Source organism: Oryzias melastigma, linkage group LG15, assembly GCF_002922805.2.
Source record: "Oryzias melastigma strain HK-1 linkage group LG15, ASM292280v2, whole genome shotgun sequence".
NCBI lineage: Eukaryota > Metazoa > Chordata > Actinopteri > Beloniformes > Adrianichthyidae > Oryzias > Oryzias melastigma.
The window spans coordinates 24,938,909-24,963,114 of NC_050526.1; the positions used below are offsets into that span (position 1 = coordinate 24,938,909).

Sequence of the window (24,206 nt, forward strand, 5' to 3'; positions counted from 1 at the left end):
GAGGGAAGAAGAAGTAACTGAAAATTCACAACTTGCAAAATCCACAGGCAAAAGGTTCAAGCTAGGAAATAAATCATACATTTCGGACACAACAACAAAAAAACACCATTCAGCAAAACGGTCTGCTTTGTGACTGCTCAATACTTAAAATTACGAATCAGGTATGTTAGAACTTTTTTTTTTAATATATTCAAAGCTTAGATTTTCTATAAGTTATGAAGACATTTTCATTGATTTTGTTTTGAATGTTTTCCAAAGGAACTCTTACTACAAATTCTTAATCTTATGATTTTGTTCATAGTTTTGAGATAAATTAAACAGAAGAACATTTTTTTTTAATATAAAAGCATTTTATTAACTTAGTACGGTTCCATCCATGTGATTTATCCATTTCTCTATCTTTCTTCCAACACTACAACCATGAAGGAAAATGTTTCTGTGAACCTTTAGAAATTCACTAAGTGGTATTCGCACTGCCGGGATGTTTCTGGAGCCACTGCATGTAGTGAACTGTGTCAAGGGAACCACAAAGCTTTTTGCACTTTAAATGTCCTGCTTCTCAGCAAAGAGGGGAAGAGACAGGAAAACAAGAAGTCTAAAACACAGAAGTCTATTTGTTCTGTCCCCGGTTAAATTGATTTAAGTGTAAAAAATAAGAAATAATGTTCTCATTTATGTTATCAAGAAATATTTCACATATTGTTTTTGTTTTCCATTCAAGTTAAGTTAAAAGTGATTATTCTGTCAGCAGCGATTTCGTGTGTTTTATTTTGGTGGGATAGTGTACAGTTGCATTGCATTCTGGGTAGCAGGAAGTCCCGTTTTTCTTTGAGAAGTGCTTCTGATGTTCAAACTGCTCTCTGCCGTGTCTTAACAGCTCTCCAAAACCTCAGAAACCAAAGCTGTAAGTTTGGCAAGTGTTCTATGATGAATATAAAATGGATGCGTTAATTTAATTTATTTATAAAGTCTGTTTAAGTTCGTGTCTCTGTAATGTTTGTTTTCAGGAAATAGACCTAGCCCATGCTTTTCGCAAGCTGGTCGCGGCGCATTTGCACAAGAATGAACGTGTTAACGACTGAATTAGCATATGAATGCATCGTTTTAATCAGAAATACATTCTACAACTTGGAGATATTGTTAGTTACATTTAAAAGGATTGTTTTGATGTTGTTTCCTGATTCATTTACATTTTTTCAGTGCTTAACTGGGGCCCGTTTCAAGAAGCAGGTTTTGTTGGAACTCTGAGTTCGTGAACTCCAAATTCGGCAAAACTCTGAGTTTTCGGTTTCAGAAAGAGGGATAACTCAAACCCGGGAAAGTGGGCGAAACCAAGCCCGTTCCAAGAAGCGGGTTAGGATGAACTCAGAATCAATCACTATGGTAACTGAGTCTGTGAACGAAACCTGGTCGGTAGCAGGTTTTCCTCAGGAAACTTAGAGTTCTCTGCGGTCTCCGCCCCTTTTTAAAGTGAAAGATGATCAAATATGAGTTCCTCATGAACATTTAGAGAACATTCACATTAGAGACGTCACGTTTTCACCACTCAGAAACCAAAATGACATGTTCATTCAGAGGATCACGTAGAGAGGAGGCTGATTAAGAGGAAATGTTATTTACGTCGGTAGAGGATTTGGAGGACACGAGTCGATTGACAATTCATTTTTATTTCAGCGATATTATAAATAGTGAGTTTTTCCAGGGACTCGCTATTAAAAAATACAGTTTTCTTTTCCTTATTTTAAACCCTTAACAATAGGAATCAAGGAATGTCAAACACCGGAGAAGGATGTAGACTTATCCACCGTCCAGGGCTTGCGTCAGACATTAGCTCAATAGACAGTAACGCTGCCTCCCACCGCATAGGTAGCGAGTTCGACTTCCAGCTACGGAAAGTTATTTTTATGTTTAAAAAAATGCGGCGAATATTTTTTAAGTCTTGAGAATTAAAATTAAATAAATACTTTTTTAACATATGCCAGGCAGCTACAGTTTCTTTTTAGCGTGCAGTGATATCTGTGTGTGTAGGTGGGGGGGTTACGATCACGGAGATTACTTATTAGATTGGTAACAGATCAAAAACCACTCCTTACTCAACAAGAGACAAAATAACCTTCCTGACATTATTTATTCATTATTAGAAATGATTCAAATAACTGCAGATATTTTCTCTCTGTTCTACCGCTGCAGCTGTGTTGCTTTTCTTGCAGTAAATGTTCTCCTATAGTCGCATTTGCTTGAAGGAACTTATCAATTTCCCTCGCCGGAAGTACGTAACTCAGCTGTTTGCTCCCGTTGCCATGGTGAATCGTGCTGTCTTTGCTCCATTGATCAGGGCTTTTAATGGTCGCGACGCTCACACCTGATTCTGGTTCTGACAACTTCAAGTTGATTGAATCAAACATTTTCAGCTGTTCTGGAACCGAAAACCCTGAGTTTGAGAATTTTGAGTCCAGTGACTCTAAGTTCAGGTTCAAACTCTAAATTTGTTGAACCTGCTTCTTGAAACGGGCCCCTGGTGTGGTTTTGTCTCTGTTTATTTTTCATGTATTTCAGTGTCACTTGTCTATTTGCAAGTCGCAATGTCCTTTATAAAATTATTTAAGGAGACCTGAATAAAGGAATTCGCATCCTGGCTTGTGAAACGAGTTTGGCCTGCTGTTCATCTACATAGGTATCCAACATGTAGAAGTGACGGTACACTATTTATGTATCATTATATATATATATATATATATATATAACATCAGTTATTCACAAAGTTTTTAAATGACACCAAAAAAGTACAGTTAGTTATGGTTGTTTATAAATTTAGGTTTTCCAAAACCTGAATACCCCATCAGCAGTTAGATGAGCGGCCAAGCATCTTTTAGATCAGCCTGTTGGAAATTCTAAAGGTCAACTTCCAATGGACAGTCTATGTAGCTGCACGTATATGCGTGTTTTGGCTTCCATGTTCAAAGCCCTTTCCTTCGTGCGTCACTACTCAAGTTTAAAGCTAGTAATTGAGAAAAAAGAAAAAAACGTGGCCATTGTATGAGCTTCGAAAGTTGAACTTTGACCAATCAGGAACTCTGATTTTGTACTGGTCTATGTGTAACGTCCTTTTTAAACACCAAGTACCAACCATTTAAAAATTGATCATGAGGGAGGAATGAATAATTGGGGTTTGTGTCCTGCTGGAATTGGATAACATCAAATGTTTCATAAATCAAAATAGAGCTGTGAAAGAAAAACCCTGGAGCAGGATTCACAAGATTTGCACCATTATGACATTTTGCACCAAGTCTCTCCCATCTGTGAGTACATGCACTAGTATTGGTGAGCAACAGTCCAGTGTGAACACTGTATGCTAAAAGCGCATAAGAACCCATGTATTTTCACCACGTTCTTGAACGTGTATCACATGTTTGGTGTGTATGTAGCATTAAAGTCTAATAGTTGCTCTGAGGAACAGAGTCCTTTGATAAAGCAATTTCAATAAACTATAGTAATTTTAGTGAAGCTTTCTGACTACAGGGGGCAAATGAATGCAAATAGCTTATTCATTGTATCTGCTAAAATGGTGCATCACCAATGCTGTTTGGAGCAAATATACTTCTAACAGAAAAACATAAAAGATTATTCTAAAAGGGTTTCTGTTTATTTTACATCAATGGCGTGTAATGTTTACATAGTAAAGCTAAAATGTTTTCTAAATTTAAAGAAATTTTCACATTTTAGTTATGAATTCATTATCCAATTAAAGCAAATATCTGTCTCCTTTCTACTGTTCTTCACACGTTCATTTAGGATAATTGAGATAATAAACAGACAGCTATGGGCAAAGGCAGAAGCTATCAATAAACAGAACACCTCCCAGCTCAGAAACCTGTAAAACAGGGGAATGAATGAGCTGCATGTCTATAGGACCCCTTCACATATCCACATGGGGGGCAAAGAATCAAACTACTGACCTTCCAATTGGCAAACTGCCACTCCAGCACCTGAGCTAGCCCCGATAGAAACAAAAGGCCACAAATGAGTAAACAGACTAATCAATCAGCAGCTTAAAATGACATTTTGCTTTTCCGTGTCCCTCACTGCCTCATTCACCAATCTCATCCAGTCAGAGTTCAATCGGTCTCACTCCACACTCTACAGATGGCCAAAAAGCCAAAGAATATTGAAGTTTTCTGACAGATCTGCCGGTATCCCATCTGGCCTTGTTTTCCTTTCTTCATTTATTGACACTACATACAAAAATGCCCTTTCCCCACCTGGCCCCCCTCCACTTCTCCATTTCTCTCCCACTTCTTTCACTGAGGCATAATTACATGGTGGACAGAGTAATCGATACAGGAGTGAGAGAAAGTCCCTAGCAGTCAGCATGAGTGCCCTCTTAACTCTTTTCAGTCAACCCTTCTCATACCTACACTTATGCACAAGTAAGTCATCTTGACTTTTAGCAGACATCAGACCCAGACTTGTCTATTCCAGTATTACACACCATGTATCCTGCATATCATCATTACAAACATTATTTTGTTTCGGATTTCTGTTTTTTTTTTTTTTAGAACCACAGTTCATATCCTGAGTCGCATTACAGGGATAACAAGCAAATTAACTTCCTGCCGTCTAATTCAATCTAATTGTCCTCATTTGTGTTCCAATTCATTAAACCCTAATAAGTTCAAACCGGTATAATCAATGGAATTAATTTTAATCCAATTCAGACTGATCAATATTTGTGTAATGCCATCTAAAGAAAAAAAAAAAACAAAAAACAGATTCAATGCATGATGTTTGTTATTCACTACAGGCTGTGGGTGGTAAATGCCTTTGTCTCAACTGCTCTTACGGGTGGATACGGGCTGACTGCCCGAAAAATGGGGAAGCTTGTATAGGGCATGCAGATGTCCCAAACAAAATATTAGGGCTGTAAACTATTGTGTGAGCAAAAATGCACATTTTTTAAACAGGAATGCTGCAGACGACAGGTCATAATGAATACTTATACAACATGCAAGGGCAAATTGAAGGGGAAGTAGGTGAGACAAGCATGTCTCATGCGTTTTTCATTTTATAGACCCCACCAAATAGCGTGTTCTGTGCAAGGGGTTCCTGACTGCTGTTCACGAGACAAGTGTGGGCCTCTTGAGGCCCTCTTGTGTGTCGCCAGACTTTTTGAAATTAGACAGTGTAGTTTGTGTGGGCATCCTACTGGAGTCCTACAGGCACTTGTGTATCATCTGCACACCATGTGCAAGTGGCATTCACGCGCAGTCAATAAGGGGCCAGTGCATCCACCTCACAAACATCTACAGTGTGGCATAAGGTCACTGTACGACAGTATCACCCGCATGTCATAAGTGCATTCAACTTATACCGTTTTCTACCCCAGTGTGAACTTTCAAAACGTGCGTTAATTTCAGTTCAATTCAATTCAATAGTCCACTACCGCAAAACAATTGTCTCGTTGGGCTTCATATTGGTAATTGTACGAAAGCAGAAAGTTGGTCGTAAAATATAAACAATAGCTGACTGCTAAATTAAAAGACTAAACTAAGTTTGTTTAGTTTAGTCTTTTCATTGGGAGTGGTCGTTCAAGTGACCACTTCCAATGAAAAGTCTCTATAAATGCATCTAAGTGTTGGTTTTGGGCTTGAAAACTTACAAAGCTAGCATGTTTTGCTATGCAAGTTTCTGAGTCCGATTTCGAGATCTACATACGAGATGTATATTGAACGCACACTGGAACTTAAGCCAGTTGAACTATGACCAATTAGGGACTCTGGGTTTGCAGTGATGTATGAGTAGCATCCTCTACACAGTTTGAAATTTGATCATGAAGGGGGAATTAATAATTGTGGTTTCTGCCCTGCCGCAGTTATATGAGACCAAGTCTTTCATACATGGGAAAAGAGCTGTGAATCTAAAAGCCTGGATGAAGATTTGTGAGATTTGCACCTCTTCCAACTGAGAGTACACACTCTAGAATCAGGTAATGACAGATCTGTTTGAGCACCATAAACATGTTCAAAAACTCACATTCAGTGCGTAAATGCACATCACATACCCAGTGTGTACATAGCTTTACAGATAGTTCACAATAACTTACCACAAACATGACAATGGTATATTTGATTTTCAAGACGTCACCTTGAGGTGGCCGTACGAGCCTTAAGAGAATTCCAAGACATATCTGTGCTCCCCTTAAGATGCAACCGCTCCTCTCTATAACCTACAACCCAGAAATCTGCAGCACTTGTACAGATCAACTATTAACCATACTAGTACATGGGACTAAGCCCGCTGGAGGACAACTCCTCTTTGAATTGTTTAGTTTGGTTGTGTGGTTTTAATCAGATTAAAAACCAAATTCTCGTTTGATGATTTTCTCTTGATGTTATTCCACAGACACATTGCTTAAAATCACCTTCCTACCAAATCAAACTCACCTTTAGTCGTGCAGTGAGAAAGCCTTCCTGCAGAACCACACCATCATCCCCTTCTCTCCCCACTTGGCCCCCTCCAGACTCGTGGGCACGTCTTGAAGGCCGAACATGGTTGTACTGACACTGGAGGATGAGACGAGAACACAAAGCCAGAACTAATTAAATTAGGCAAACTTCTGCCGCCTTGTCTCCCTCTCATTGACCTTTATCAAAACACTGGCATTCACGTCGGGCAAACACTGGCACATTTCAGTGAATGCAGTTTAAGGAAAGGGGTAAGCAAACATCTTCATTAGATTGCACCAAAGGTCTCATTAATCCTACAATTTTGAACACACACCTGAACTGGAGCTCCAATATGAAAATGGCTTAATAAAACCATCACCACATAATAAATATATAATTTTACATTTCAAAAAAATTACAAGAAGCCAAAAACTATAAAGATGTTTGAGGAACTAGAAAAGCAATTACTTGCAGCTTAAATCATAGATTGTGCCACTATTAATGGATATTTTCAGGATCAAATAAATCTCGTCTAATGTTACACCGCATAAATTGTCCATTAGTACTATTTTCAGCAAGTCTTTTTGAGGAAAGGATGGCACAAATAACTTATATTTTTGTAAAAATATATCTAGAAGTCTCTTTGAGTTATTTTCTTTAAGCCAAAGAAGCTCTACTTTAAATAGATCAAGTATTTTTACATTTCTATTTCAATCTTCAACAAATTTTACCAGTTGTTTTCATTTTGGTTATGGCCAGAATGGCAACAAGCATTGATCAAATCTTTATGTGGGCAAAATACAAATAAACATTTTTTTTAAGTGATCTTGTTTATGTTGATTTGCTTGAATGCAATTGCAAATCTGGAAAATGATGTATTGATGAGAATACACATTTTCCTTGCAAATATGAAAACAAAATAAACAACATATTTTGTGTTTCTGTAAAAACAAAAATCATGTAAAGGTTTATTTGCTCTCAATGTGATATACAGTAAGTTTGGATATTTAGCTAGCGAAGAAACACCTCAGTTATGAAGTTCCAAATAATTGCAAACATTTTTTTCTAATATTTTGCATTTCCTAGATTTTTTGTAATAGATTTCATATGCATTCAAAGTTTAGAGCACACCCAGGAGTTTGTTGTTTTTCAAAAATCATTTGTAGTATTTTCTGATCCTTGAACTTCCTTATATGGAACCCAAAACTAAATTGTTGTAGACTTAAGTTGCTAAAAATAATAATAATTACAAATATTTTGACTTTTCCTAAAAATAATTAAAATTTTACAATTTTTATCAGAATGTTACATCCTAGAAGTCCTCAGTAACACCTACAAACATATACAATAATATATGAATAATACAAATACAAATCTGAAAAACAGGTATCAAATGTAGTTAGTGCTTTAATTGAAAGTTTCCATTAATTATGCATAATTGTTCTCTCAAAGGACAAAGATAAAGATATTTTCTTGCCCCGTCTTTTAGACTTTCTATTTTGTGTGAATGATATTTACCCTGGTACAAACGATATTCCCTCATTTTCTGTTCCTTCCTCATCTCCAGGGTCATAAGTCTGCAGAAGTCCACATAACCTGTCATCACATGAAAGGTGGACTATGTTGTGGAAAGGTTGGTAGATCATTCAAAGGCCAAATTCAAACAATCACAGGATTGCTCCACAGAGTGGGCTTTAACTCACGAATCAAACTAGCTAGATGGTGTCAGATTGTATGAAGGGATTACGCAAAACACCCATGATTAAAGAAAAAAATAACAAAAGGCAAAGGAAGGAATATAAAAGCATGAAACATATGTTGCCCGGTTAGATATTTTAGAATTTTGACCGTGGTGCACAAAGCTGATCCAAAAATGAACACAATCTCATTGTGATTTAAGTATCAAATTGGCTTTTTTCTTATTTATATAGAAAGTTAACAGTTACACTGAATGAGGTCGCTTGCAAGAATCAAAAGTGAATACAATATATCCATCGATTGGCATTCACAGAGAGCTATTATATATATTTGGAAATAAATACAATTTTACATTGGTCCCACAACTTTTAAACAAGCATCATTGAGAAAGAAGTATAGGACCTCTATTTTGGTGAGACATTGATTTTTTTTTCATTTGTGGCCCTCAAGACAGCCATCTATTTGGGCTGTCTTGAGGGTCCCACATGTGTAAAACTATAATATAGTCTTATGAAGTGAATAATGATGAAAACATTAATAAAATTGACAAATTTGACGAATCTTGTAGTAAAATTATCATTTCTTAGCCTTCCACCTTGATACATCAATGAGTATTGAGTAAACTCATAAAGACGCGGTATCACATGGAGTTTCACTTAATTCCATTTCAGTCTAACTTTAGTTTAAATCAGAGGTTCCCAGAAAGCTCTTATAGAGGATTTACAATTGTTATTTCACCCAAACTCAACCACCAAGACAGTGAAACCAAGAACAAAAGTTAATTATGAAGTTTGTTTTTAGTGTAAGAACTACCGTTCTGTTCACATATTCCTAACTGCTCAACCTGTACAAATCACAGAAACCATCAGATCAGGTCTGCTAATTTTGAATTTCAAGAAGTCAGAGTGATTGAATTTGATTAAAATGAAAGCCAAAAATAGATTTTAAAAAGATCCCCGGCCACTAGTGTAGGTGTCGGTTCAGGGAAATGTTCAGCTTTAGCGAGACAAACAAAACATATCAATAAATGACTCACACAATTTGATTATTCAGTCAAGCTAGTTGAAGAAAAGGTCTCGGGCGTGCAGAGTCTGAAGGAGGAAACAGTGTGTGCTTGTTTCTTCTCAGAGCCCTGGCAGCTAAAGGGAATGAATAACAGTATAGACTTTCAGATGCTCTGTTCTCTCCGCACTGTAGCACATCTCTCTGACCTCAGCTAGCCATCACTGAAGATTAGCCATGGGGAAAGGATAACTCACTCTGTAAACACTTTGAGTCATTCTCTTTAAGCCAAAGAAGCTCTACTTCAAATAAATCACGTATTTTTACGTTTCTATTTCAATTTTCCACAGATTTTAGCAGTTTTACCTTTTTTTAATTATTGTTTTGGCCACAGTTTTTGGCATCAAGCACAGATCAAATCTTTATGTGACCAAATACAAATAATAACAATTTTGTCTTTAACTGTGTTAATATGAAGACAAAATAAACAACATATTTTGTGTTTTTGTAAAAGCAAAAATCACCAAAATTTGTATTTGCTCCTAATGTGATGTACGTTTGAATGTTTAGCTAGAGAAGAAACACCTCAGTTATGAAGTTCCAAATAACTTTCAATTTTTTTTCTAATATTTTGCATTTGCTAGATTTTTGAAACAGATTTCATAAGTTTGGAGCGCATCCAGGAGTTTGTTGGTTTACAAAAATCATTTGTAATATTTTTCTGATACTTGAACTTCTTATATGGAACCCAAAACCAAATTGCTAAAGACTCAAACTTGCTAAAAATAATAATAATTACAAATAGTTTGATTTTTTTCTAAAAATGATTGAAATGTAATATTTTTTATCAAAATATTACATGGTTAAATGTAAAGGTTCCTAGACAATTTGTAGTCAATAATGATAAGGAAAAGAGTCATTCACTTTTTTTTTTTTTTACTGTATATAATCCTATTACATCTGTTTTGGTTTGTATTACACATAAGCTGTAAAAAAGAAAAGAAACAAGCTGAGGCTGAGCTTTTAGGCAGAGACAATGTGTCTCTTTATGTTTCACATCAAGCTGACAGGAATTCAATAGTTCCAGAGACTCATTAAGTGTTGGCAATTTACCTGCTGCAACATGTCTACACCATGTGTGCACTGAGAGCCCCTTAGCGCACAGGTTCTGGTGCAGAAGTACCAGGACTTATTCTTCATGCAGAACCTCACTCTTGTGCTCAGTGGTTCACAGCTCTTACCCAGACAGAAGCTTTCCAATGGCAGATACCTCCATATAGTTTTCTCTTGACTTACACTGTTTCTAGCACAAAAGACAGACAAATGGGTTAGTGATTGGTTAGTGTTTTATACTTGAAAGAAAAACTCCTGGCATACGCCATCTGTTGAAAATATATGATTAAATCAAGCTTTATTTATAAAGTACTTATCAAATAACATTAAGTGCTTAACAGACTTTTAAAAAACAATGTCCTCAACCCTTTTGACCTCCCGCACTTAACATAATGAAACATAAAACAACATATGAATAAAAATAAAAATATATATAGAAACCAGAGAGCAAAACTGATGTATTTGAGATAATGACATTTTTGGGGACTGTCAATGCCAGTGGCCAACCCAGTCATTATTACATAAGAAGTTACCATTGGAAACCACCTGATCGATGTCTGTGTTTTTTTTTTTTTTTTTTTAAACACATTTATTAACTGCGTAATTTTTTGGCCTTAAATAAAATTAATCCTTTTGTGTTCTGCATAGGTATATCAGAGTCCAGCAGATGATCCACAACTAATATTTAATTAAAATAATAATAATAATAGAGTGTATGGCAATGCAACAAGTGCAAGAGTTCTTTTGATAAAGTGTCTTTGTTTCAAATTTGTACTTTATTTTTAAATACAAAACTACTATAATTTTGACAAATAAGTAAAAATTACAGGACAGGTTTTTATTTCAAAGTCTGCTTTTATGCAGAATTGGTCAAATTCCCTAAGATTCAGTTCAAACTTTGATTTTTGGGTCACTGCTTTGGATTGGTTTGATATATTATTTGTGTATTACAAAAAAATAAATACCGGTAAATAAAAGTAATTTTCTTAAAAGCAAGTAATAAAAAAGAAAAAAAAAACATTCAGTTGGCTTATGCCAAGTATGCTGTGGTGTAATAAAACAACACAATGCATTTGACACTCTTAGAATAAATACACAGGTATGCTGCAGGGATGCTTACCTTTCCCCATTTAGTTCAATGGTGCAACACACAGTTTCATGCACAGTACACGTACAAATACACACAACCATGTCTTATATATGTACAAACAAATGTCTATTATGGTCCGTGGTTGATCAAGCACCTGTGTTCAGGTGGGTGTGTGTTTTCTAAAATGTACAATGATGTTACAACATTTGAAAAGGGACATGGGAACCAGGGACAAAGGATCGTGACAACAACCTCCCTCGTGCCAATGAGTGTGTATTTATTTAGTGAATAAGTTATTAATGAGCTAAAATGTTTAATTAAGATTTGGAAAGTAGGGCAAAGAACTGTATAGCAACCAACTGGAGCCATAATTAAAAACAAAAAAATCAGTGCAGTGCTTGTTTTCATTTGACGGACAAATGCAAATTGCATTAACCTTAAGAGGAGTTCAAAGGATGAAATAAAACGTGGAAATTGTTTTCAAATTCAATGCGCAGTGTGTATAATACTTTTAAACAATGTTGAAAAAGTCAAGCTTTTAATGTCAATCATTGTGAAAATGTGGAAGTTCTTTCTGTGATATAACTTAAACAATAAAGAAGAGACAGAAAAACTTTCCTCCCATCATTATGCTGATTTGAATTGGATTCCTCTCTTGCTCTTTTATACTCTTCTATACTTTGAGCAGTTTAAGCTTTTGACATTTTCTGTTGAAAGGAAGGTACATAAAATGTGACCTTTCAATTTTCCATTAGATTCAGACAAGTTTTCATTTTTCCTCCCTTCACTAAACTTTATTTTGGACTTTCAGTCCAATTATTTTTACATTTCATGTGTCTTGAAGAGACTTCTCTCCAAATAATAACTGCACAAAATCCATTATTCACTTGGTCTAAATGTATTCCCCAGCAATAAGCTATTTTCTCTAGATTAGATTCACACAGAGGTTGCATATCAGCATAAAACAAACAAACAAGGAGGGAAGAAAAAGAAGAAAAGTCAGTGCATACTTGCACACTGTGAGCTGGAATCACAAACTCTGATGGGTGACAGCATCTTTTAATTGTCGTTTCAAACAGAAACCAATCTAGTCAGTCAGAGTGGTGCCACTGATTTCAAATAAAAGTTACCCAGAAGTGGGACTTCATGCCACAGTATTAGATCTGTATGACATCACAGGAATTCTGTTCTTCTGATCAACTCAACAAAAAGGTTCGTTATTTCTGAGAGAGCCACTTCAATTAACACATTTAACCAAATATCACCAGAGCTTTAGCTCCAGTGTTGGTATTCTGTGGAATATCGCAACTCCTCAACCGTCTAATGTAGCTCTATCAGAATCCATTGGAAAAATGTTGATTCTGTAGTTTTTTTTTTTTTTTTTGGTCTGACAAAAATACCAACTAAAACCTTTTAGATTCTTTTAGATGTCCAGGTGATTGTATAAATCATAATTAGATTTTTATAACGCATCATGAATCTTCTATTAGTACCATAATTGATCTGAAAAAAGCTACAACAATGATAATCAATGAGGATTTAAGATGTAATAATTCACCATATTCATGTGAAGACTTTCTGACTTTTTCCTTCATCTCTGATCAGTTTTACACTCCTGCTTTCTTGTAAATTTGAGCAATATTTGATCATAATTTCATCTCTTGTATTAGATCTTCGTTTGATATTTCTAATCAGATTAACTAATTTTTTTGTTCTGAAGACTTGCTTTGTGCCACTTTTGGATTTTTAAACTAATGTAATTAGCTTTTTTATATTGTTAGTAAGCAGATCCTCCAGAGCTTGAGTAAATCAAAAATAATGTGAAACGAAAGGATACTTATACTTGACATTATCATGATTAAATCAAATAAGAAAGACACAATTAAGACTTTTCTGTTTATATTCCCAATAAGTAGCAATTTCAACAGCTTTAACAGTAAATTAATAATGATGGTTTGATGAGTCAGAAGACAGAACAGAGATTCAGAGAAAAGGAACTCCATGTTTCAAGTCTATCTTCATTGTAGGCTATAAAGAATAGATGATAACAGCAAAACCTTCAAAGTCGTATAGCAGTCAGAAAGCAAACACAAAAATGTGTGCCATGCAAGTTGTTTATGAAGTGGCTTGAAATGCAGAGCTGGTGTCTGATTTCAGGTGTCAGTGTCAATGATAGTATGAGTGCCACCGCTGTCATATTCCTGTGAAAGACCTGTCAGAGTGAGTATTTACATCAAGTTTTCTTTGGAAAACAAAACAAAAAAAAAAGCTAAGCACTGGGTTTAAAGATAGAGAGGCTTGTTGAAGAGGAGAGCTGAAGGCAAGAGAAACATTGAATGTGTAGATAGAATAGAGCTAGTGTATGAACTTTCTTAATGTAAATGATCATTTAAGCTGTGAAAGAGAACATAGAGTGTGTATGAAACATTTTTGCTGTTGTTTTACTGCATCTATTCTTTAAAAGTATTGCCTCCATTCCATAAATTACAAGGATATTTGTGCTATTAAGGCCAAACTGAGGGAGCATTAGCACACTAGCACACACTGCAGACTCTTTACATCAAACATTAATGCTGAAGAGATGTAATGTCCAGAGTACTTATGTTGCCCGTGCATTTATAGTCACATTCTAAAAGTCAGTCGATTTCAGAAAGCTTTTAGGATCTCACCAGTCTCCTTCAGCACTGTCAAATTTGCAAATAATAACGATCAGCCAAAGAAAACTAAATAATCTGTCAATGATTCACAGGAGATGAATTGTTTGAATAATTATTCCCTAGATGACAATGTAGTGCATCATTGGATTTACCATGGATAATGGCCAATTGAGTCAGACAATGCCTAATTGGTGTGAAGGAATCTATGATTATCAGACTGTTGCTATTTAAATATGTAGTTTCAATTTTGCTAAAGCATTGTAGAAGAAAATGTTACCAAGCAAATAATGTTAACCCTTCATCCCCAGAGCTTTTCCTCCAGTGTTTACATTCGTTCGACTACTATTACTCTTCAACCGTTTACTCGATTAACAAAATTCCTGCTGATTCTGAAGCAGAGAAAAGTATTTTTGTGTTGTTATGCAACTTTTGTTTTTTGTATAATTGCAATTAAATTTGATACTAAATTTGAAAAAAAAAAGAAAACTTATATCAAGCCGCTTTGTGAACTTTTCCGATGCACACATCAGTGTTCAAAGTTGTGGTCTTTGAGTGGCTTAAATATTTTATTTTTGCAATGAGTATATGTATTTGCTTATGCTGATTGTATCAAAACCAAATATGAAATTGGTTTACTTATTGTATTTTCTTAATGTTTTGAAACTTTCTTAAGGCTAGATTTACCCAATTTTCTCTGCATTTTGTCTCCACTATTGATTATATGTGAGAACTGGCCATGAAGCCAAAATCCCAAAGACTTCTACAGAGTACAGCACAGCTTTTACTCAGTCATTATATGTTAGAATAACCATTAATGCTCTGATACATTTCTTTTAGCATGTCCTTGCTTATCTAATATTTTTTAATTATATTTTTTCTGTACTGCAAGTTCTTTAAGTTATAAACTGAAATCAGATTTCTCAAAAACATCAAATATTCAAAGCGTTTTGTTTTATTTTGAGTGGTAGGGGCGTGCTCCTCCATCAAGCTCACTCCTGATTGGTGAGACTGATTGCCATAGAAATGTTGATTCGAACCAATTGCTGCTTATTGTCATAATCTGGCCCCCACATGGCAACATCTATATTGTGAAAAAAATGTCAACAATCTTGCTTTTTCTTCCAAGAAAATTTCTGCTGCTAATGGATTCTCTTGGTTTATTCCATGTTCTCTTTGCTGTTTGGAATTGTGATTCCTCTTTTATATTGTCACACCAGCTCTATTTAGAATGGCTGATGATGGCTTAATTGCTCAAACGCATTCTGTGTCTGTAGACAAGCTGAGGGTGGTGATGAAACATTCTTGGTGGATAAACTGATAAATAATAGGCAGGTTTTCTCGGCTCATTTCATTTGATTGACTCAAGCTTATACTCAAAGGGAAATGAACCTAGACAAGAGTGACAGGCCTGTTCAGAGTAAAGCATTGTGGGCTTCTTAAGATTTCAGATTGGTGCTTGCTGCCTGCTATCTGGGAGTGCAACCATCTTCTCCTGTTGGACTGGTTAATGAAGTTTTTCCTGGCTTTTGCTGGCAGTTTGACTTTATCACACAATCTGGTGATTCCTTTGCTATGGAAATCACTGTAAATCGACCAGTAGTCTTTCCTTGTCAAGGACACACCTTTGCGTTTGAAACATTAGCTCCATTCTATTTATGCTTTATGATTCAGATTTACAACTCAATTTTGTTTGTTATTGCATATATTTAACTTCTACAATTCTTATTCACTTAAAACATTTGAGCAGCTTATTTACTGTTATTGAAAAAAAAAATAATAATCTGTGAAAAAAAAGTGTGATACCTCAATATCCTGTGATAAAATCCCCACCCTCATATTTGTGGGTATGTATTGACTTATTTTTATTCATTCCTTATCCTGGTGTTAAATCCCCTTCAAAAAATCCAGCGCCAAAAATATTTTGAGATAAAAGGTGAAAAATAAAAACATGTTTAAGTTCTAAAACTAGATTATGACAGTTAAACTGGATTAATATCAGACACAAACTGGGTAAACAACAACAATTAGCATTATTAATTGTTGTCATCCATCCGATTTCTTTACCCGTTATATCCCTTTTGGGGTCACAGAGTTGCTAGAGCCTGTCCTGGCTACTGTTGGGCATAGACGAGGTACACCCTAAACAGGTCATCACCTAGTAAGTCTTAAGAGTAACCAGTAAGCCTATCAAGCATGTTTTTGGACTGTACAAATAGACAAAACATTAATCCATTTAGATATTCCTCAAATATCTATACATTTTCTCCTTATTTGTGTATTGAAAAAAGACATTCACTTGTGCTCCAGAACTGCACATCTCACAAATCTTTGCTTAAAAAAAAACACTTGGTGTGATATTGTCATGCTGAGCACCACAAACTAATCTTAAACACAGCAACAGTATAGTGCAGTAGCCATTAATCACTCATTCTGAGCCAGTCTACCTGGCTGTCTCCTTATCACGGCAGTCGGGTCTCAACAGTTTCTCTCCATTACAGGCTGTTTAAGAAATATTTGGATGGACTGCAGCATTTCATTCAGTGAGACACATTCAACTCAAGCATAGAAAATAAGTACTGTTCATGGTATGATGTGCTTTGTGTCCCAGTAAGTGTATTCAGTTATGACAACTCCAGATAGAATGTGCAGAATTCCCAAGTAATTAGTGAAATCTAGTTATTTCTGTAAATCAGGACTGTCACACAATATGATTTAGATTACTGCCCACAAAGTAGGAGTGATTGATAAATATATGTAGAACAGATCATAAAAGGGGCAACAACAATCTGGCCAATGTTAGCACTCTGTCTCCCCCTCTGGCCACCAACAGGTGTCATCTCCAGAGTACTGACTGCACTACATCTCCCAGCAGCCCCGGTCCACAGTTCCTGGATGCTGCTCAGCTGTCTCCAATCTGACAATCAGGCACCTGCTTCTTAAGCAGCACACATACCCTCCCTCTGTGTGAAGTATTGTTTGTGCCACCCTGTCTGGCTCACTGAGCGTTTCATCCTGGACCTGATCTTCTGTTTACCTGACCCTATTTCATCTCTGTTTGCTAGCCGCCTGCCCTGACCCTCGCCTGGACTCTGACAACTCTAGTCTCTTCTCTGATGCCTTCATGCTCGTTGATTACTTCTGCCTGCCTGACTCTGATTTAGATTTGTGGACTTTTAGCTGGGCTTAGGTCCTGTCTGAAATAATAAACCTGCGTAGAACCTGGGGCCCGTTTGTGACACATACAGTATTTTGTACAAACAGTTATTTATTTCTGGTGAAGTCTCTTCTAAGCAAGAAACTGGTTAAAAAAACAAAAAAAAAAAAAACAAACATAAGTTAATGCTGGTTTGAAATTTACTTATATAAAATAAACAGTACAAAACCTGTAATCTTTTTTCTATTTATCTGCCTAACTGTTTGAAATCAACTCTATGATCTATTACAGAATATTTTGAATTATTCAGAGAAATGGCAAAATAATCTAGGAAAAAAGGAGGACAAGTGAAGGTAAAGTGGAAACTTGAAAACAGTTTATAACCAAAATTTAACAGAATAAATTGTCACCCTGCACTAAACTCCATTTGAGGAGAGCTAGTAATCAAATAATAAAAGAAAGCAACTTGATCTCTATTAGCAAATTAAAGTAAGAAAACTGTATTAATGAACTTTATCAACTTTAAAATAAAAAAACAAACAAACAATATATATATATATATATATATATATATATATATATATATATATAAGCAAGGAATTCTCTAATTCAGAAGTACAGTAGCTTTGTTGTAAATATATTTGTCAATTTTTGTCAAAGACCATTTGTTTGGAGCAGCGCATTTGATCTAACTAAATGTTTTATCTAAAAATCATTTAAAAAATCATTTTTCACATTTTTATCGGTATCTTCCAATCTTTTTCACATTATTTCGCAATCTGTGGTTAGCTGAATTTCTACTCATTTTAAGGGAAAAGTACTGACAGTACATATCGATAAGGTAAAAGAACTGCCATAAAATTCTGGGATTACTACTGATGATCTGCAAGTGTGACAACATTCTTTTCTTATCAGTCCATTTCACACCAGCTTGCACTCCAATGAATATAATTTCACATTATCATATAACAGATAAAGGTCAGTGATATGTCTTCTCCTGTATCATTCCTTGTCCAATACAGGCAAAATGTATATAGTACCGTAAAACTTTGGGGGAAAAAAAGCTAACTATCTTTGGATTCCTGCTTATTAAGGAGAAATTCTAGCTGCCTTTAGAGTGGACTGATCAGCACAAACCTACATGCAGAATAAAATATTTTGTTTTGTGGAAAAAGGTGAGAATATTTATAATCAGATACATGTGAAAAAGATCAAAAACACGCCTATTTAAAGCCCAATTTAAAAGGCAAGATTGATATTAATAAATGTAAAGATTTCTGATGAAACTCATCACAAAAATAAGTAAATGAATATAGAGAAAACAATACATCAGTGCAAGAATAAAAGCTCCATTCACTAAAAAAACATTATTTTTAAAATTGTGTAAACTACAAGTTGTGCTAATCTGTGAGTTATAATTGTTAGTTATATGTTTTTATTTGTGTGGGAAAACACTTCGTATTCATGCAATTTCCCGACAGGAACAATAAAGTAAATGTGAACCCAACTCCCTCAAAATAAGCATATGATGAAAAAAGTATGTAATGGAATCATTAGCATAAATACATAGACAATACAGTTGAAGTTTGTCATAAATGCAAAAATAAAACAATAAGTGGTGAGTTCTGCATGTTTGGAAGAAAGCCTGTTTTGCAAAATGTCAGATTAGTGTTGAACAGTGTGTGGATACTTTTTGGTCTTCTGCACAGAAATCTGTTTATATATAAATATATATATATATATATATATATATTTTGTTTACAAATCCAACTGTCATATTGGAGTGATAAAGCAATAATCAAAACGTTTTACTTAATAATAGCTAGATTTTACATCAATAATGGTTGAAGCCAATGTTCTTTTAGCTCTATGGTCAAGCTTTGAAATCTCGGTTTAAATCAAATGGTAATGCTTTTCTCATGCATCCTCAGGGCCATTATGTATGAATCGATACAATCAGAAAAGTCTTTCAAGCTGTGCTTGTGACCAGCTCTTTGTAGACCAGACTCTTATGTTTCATTAATTCTTCTGAAATGAAATTCAGACTTTCAGTGTCCCTTTTCCTTTCCTATAATCTAATAGCTGCAAAGACACAGCTTTCTAAATTAAATCAATGTTAATTTAGAGGAAACAAAAGCTTTCAATAGGAGAAAAAAAGTGGTCCCAAGTTGTTAATGGTTTAAAACCATTTAAAAAATGTATCCTGTGTCAACTGTTTGCAATTGACACAAAATAATTTGTAAAAAGGTGATCTTAAAGCTTATCCTTTTTTTTTTTTTACATTTATCTATTTTGTGATTTATTCTGTTAAAAACAAAAATACAGAAGAAGGCAAAACACCTCAAATATTGTTAACATAAGCTAATTTGCAAAATTGAACTATTTTATTATATTATTTTAGCTTTTTGTAAGGCTAAAATACATACAAACAAAAAATGACAGACTCATAAGTAAAACAGACTAAAACATGATTAGAGCTCAAGCAAAACTGCAAGGACAGTCTTTCTACTGCAGCAGGGGGGAAAAAAAAAACTGTCCTTACTTTAATGCCAAAAAATAATGCACCCACTGCAACTATGCAGGTAAGTTACACAGTGTGAAGTAGGATGAGAGAAATGTTGTTTTAAATAACTCCAACTGCTTTAATTATCCTGCTATTTTACATAAGTGTAGTTATCAGGCAGATGCTGCTTTTCTAAATAGCATGCTTGTGTGTGCAAAGTAATCAGACTTAAAGACAATGCTTTCAGAATCAAGTGCTACTAAAAATGTCTATTTTAACTTTTCAAGTGCTTTATTATTGAAAAAAGAAGTGTTTTAAGGAAATAGAAAGCATTCTTATTTAGTGATAGCTTCTGAAAAAAACAAAACAGACAGCAAGGCAAGATGCCCTTTTCTGTGCTCAGCACCTCAGCCATGTGTTGACTGCATGCATGCTGGGAAGATTTGTGCTCTTGCTATTTGTGTTACTCCCTGTCTCTTTCCTCCTGAATTCAAGGGTTTTTTCCATCAAATATGACCATAAAGATGCAATCTATCCTCTGAAGTGAACAAATCCAGAATTTACAATCCTCAGGGTTAACGCAGAGTAATATGCACAGGTGAGCCTTAGTCAGACACAGATCTCAAGCCCAAATCTGGACTGACAGGTAGTAAACATGAACAAGAAATGTAAAAGAATTTCAAAGTAAACTATACCCTAGCAGAAAATTGGAAGTAGATAAAAATGCATGATGCCAGATAGAGGTGGAATTGATGAACTTACTAAATTAAAGCTTATAAAGGCAGAAACAGGAAGGAGATAAAAACGTCAATCAGACCCTTTTGGACCAGTTTTTTCAAAAATTAACAGAATTTCTATAGGAATTTTGAGTAAGACAACTGATGTACCTATCTATATGGCTCTGAGGGATTTGAAGAAGCCACTGTTGCCTTTGGAGAACATGTGCATAAGATCAGTTTGTGAAGCAATCCATGTTTCATTTACAACCAAATGTTCAGGTGGACTATAGCACTGACCCCCAAAAATAAATCTATTATCTAACTAACAACATGTGTTTCAGCAAAGTCAGAATCTTAACCAGAAATGCAGAATGTTCTTTTTTTTCTTTATTTCCAAAAAAAATTAAACTTTAGCCAACTCAATCTACAAGCTTTAGAGTAGAAGAGGCAGCACTAAGCTTTGGTTCAGTGCCTTCTAAGTCCACAGGGAGTGAACGTCCTGAAGCTTGAATGAAATTGAGAAGCTAAATTGTTTTAACTATATATTCAAATCTAGTGTAACCAAGAATGAACAATTCAGAATCTAACCAAGAATGAACAATTCAGAATTTAAGCTCTACTCTTTGGTCATCCACAGCAATCGGACATTGTTAGAAATGTTTGGAAAACAAGCAATAGTCAGCAATCTAGCTAATGGCTGGTTTATTTTCAATAATCTTCCTCAACGTATTGGGAAAATCAACCCTACATGTTTCCAGTCGCTAGAATTTTTAACAGTTAAACAAAATGGTTTGATAAATCTTCAGATAGGCAATTACTTTGTCTTCTGTTCTTAGCAATAACAGCTTGAACCGTAAAAGTCTCCTATAGTAGAAGTCACACCTGAAGTGAAAGTATGAGAGATTAATGATTTGAAAATCATTAATGATTAATGATTAATCATTAATTGATTTTACATGAAAATCAATGAAACATTGATTTTCATGTAAAGCACTTTAACTCAGTCAGTTCTTATTGTGAAGCACAATACAAATGGGAGTTTTGATTGATTTATTTAGCATTTTTTAAAGAACTATCACATCCTGTTAATGCTTTAATAGTATTTCAGCATATTATATTTTAAATCAAATAAACAAAAAGAATAAAAACAAATAAAATAATTAATTGTTGAAATTTGAAATAATGATGGATCATTTGAAACAAAATGTGTAGAGGCAACGATAAAATCTCTTCACACTGCAGTCCTGAAGCTCTGCTGTGCCAGATTCCTGATCACATGAGACACATAAGGCGACTTCTCTCCGCTGAACTGAGAGACTGATTGCACCTCAATTGGTCCTGACAGGAGCCTATAAAAATTCTGGTGCACGGCTTGCCTTGTGGACAAGATGTGCTTTAGACCAGCTCAGCTACTCTTTCAGTGAAAGCCTTCACACACACAAAAAAAAAATGTTTCATCTTCTGTTACATAATTTCTGTTCTGCATTTTTATTACTGTATTCATAGCATATATCACACAATCTAAAGAGAATATTTGGTGTTTTATTTAAAAGGAGTGTTTTTATTTTCCCTGTTGTTTGTTCTGCTTGTCACTGTGGTTAACAATAACAGGAAGCTTAAATACCGTTTAAATTCAAAGCAGATCTGATGGAATAATTTTGAATTAGGTGACTAACACAAAAGATAATAGTCGGATAATCATAGTTGGACCACAGAACAAATTCAATATTATTCATTTGTTTTTGAAAAAACATCATGAAAAATATATTTATATTTTACTTGGCTGTGGCAAGAAAATAAATTTCCTCTAGAAGCTTAAGAATAAAACATCAGCACCTGTTTGGGCTGCAAGCTTTCAAATAAAACCTTCACCAAGTGCCACATTTTGAGTTTGTGGGTTCTTTGTTCTAATTCTATTCAATTTCAATTGATGTTTGTTTCTACTTATGATAAATCATTCCCCCCTTGTAAACTGAACTAATGGACGCATTGTATCTGATATAAGATACTTTTTTCCTGCTTTCTTACCCCTCACAGAGAACCTTTTATTTTCTTAAGCTTTATCAGACCCATTCAAGGACATAGGACACACTTCCTCAGAGGATCTGGACATTAGAGGATGATCTGGAAGATGTTTCACTACTCATCCAAGTAGCTTTTCTAGTTCTAACCCTGATGGGAAATTCTGATTATTAATGAGCTGACTGCTTTAAAAAGGTAGCAAAAAAGACAAATCCCTATATGTCATGTTTGGAAATACATTGCCAATGATCCAGTGATGTCCCATGACTTGGTGAAGATCTTGGTGTGGCTCTGAGGTGATGGCACTTGTAGTAGTTTATTGTTGGTGTGTAGCAGGTGTGAATGCCACTCTAGTCCCCCAGGTAAAGATGTCAAAACAGGATTGTACATAGGAGACATGAATATTGAAGATTTCTCTATTTTAGATGACTTTCTCTGTCAAACCATCTGTCGTCTTTCTCTGTAATTTGCACTTCATTGTCTTCAAAGGAGAGTCCACTGTCCTTCCGGTGAACTGCTGAGTCCTGACCTGATGTTGTGGCTCTTCTGTGCTTTCCTTTTTGTGGAGAGGTTGTTTATTTTCCCCAAAGTCCAGCTAAGAGCCCTCCATACTGCTCTGCTCCCCTCTCTGTGTTTTCTCCTCGGGGTGGACCGGTCATTGTCTCAGTGTGTTGCTGGGTTTAAATAAACAGAGATGTCGAGTGTGCCGACAACACATGACACAAAAGGGAGGACAATGTTGTTTAGCTGTTGCTTCTCGCCTTTCCTGGACTCAACCCTCCAACTTCTTTCTGTGGCTTTCGACAAAGTCCAGCTGGGATAACTGCAGTTGCTGGAGGGGCTTTTTATCACTCCTTCTGATTTTGTAGGTATTGTTTCTTCAATTTTCCGAGTCTTCCCATCTTACAGTCAAATATGTTGTAGGATTCAAACATGATATTCTGGTCAGTGTGTAGGTTTTTGCATATATCTCTGTGTTCGGATTCATGCTAACCAGTGTGTGGGTGCAGTTCCAAGAAAGGAAATCAGGACTCTGCTATCTACTCCTTCCACATACAGATTGGCCACTAGGATGAGCCGAAAAACATCTTCTCGAATGACCACTTACCTGAAAAACAGAATACTGGGATAACATCACCTGGAAGATTGAGGATCCTCCCAGACATCCTTCAAGGACACTTAGTTGATGAACTGATTTATTACACTAGGTCATCACTCAGAGCCCCACCTATTTGTCTCTTCCATTCATGTCTACAGCTTTAAGCTATTCCAGTGACCAACCTCTCTTTAACCTCGGCCTCTTAATTGGTACAACTATATTTAAACCATTATTTATAAACTTGAATTATGCCCTGGGAAGTGGTCTGACTTATCCAAAAAATACACAGTATTCTGCATTTTATGGAGGGTATTCTAAACATACCTTCAGCCAGTACCTTCATCTGAACTATACTGTGACAATCCCATGGCAAACATGTACGGTAGGCCACACAAACCAGTGAAATTTAACATTACAGAAATTAATCTAAACTTGTAATTTAGAGAAGTCAAAAAAATAAATAAATAATTACTCAACTTTGACTTCCAAAAACCTTTTTTCACATGTCATTCGTTTGATTAGTTTCACGATTCAAAGTACACTGACGGAGCTATAATGGACATGGTCTGTGTTACAGATTACATCCTTCCTGCTTTTGTCCGTACACTATTTTTTCCTTTTAGACATGAGCCTATTAAAGATCATTAGCCAAGCCGTGCTGCTCGGGTCAACTCCTTGAAACTTTGTTAATCCACAACTGTAAATG

General features: G+C 35.4%; 1 long non-coding RNA gene across 1 annotated transcript; it reads left to right on the forward strand.

The window, feature by feature from the left end:
* The first annotated feature begins 810 nt into the window (after positions 1-810).
* On the forward strand, positions 811-6,618 carry LOC112162116. The gene is made up of 3 exons (XR_002922014.1): positions 811-904; positions 5,870-5,983; positions 6,400-6,618. It is a non-coding gene; the product is annotated as an uncharacterized LOC112162116 (long non-coding RNA).
* The last annotated feature ends 17,588 nt before the right edge of the window (positions 6,619-24,206 follow it).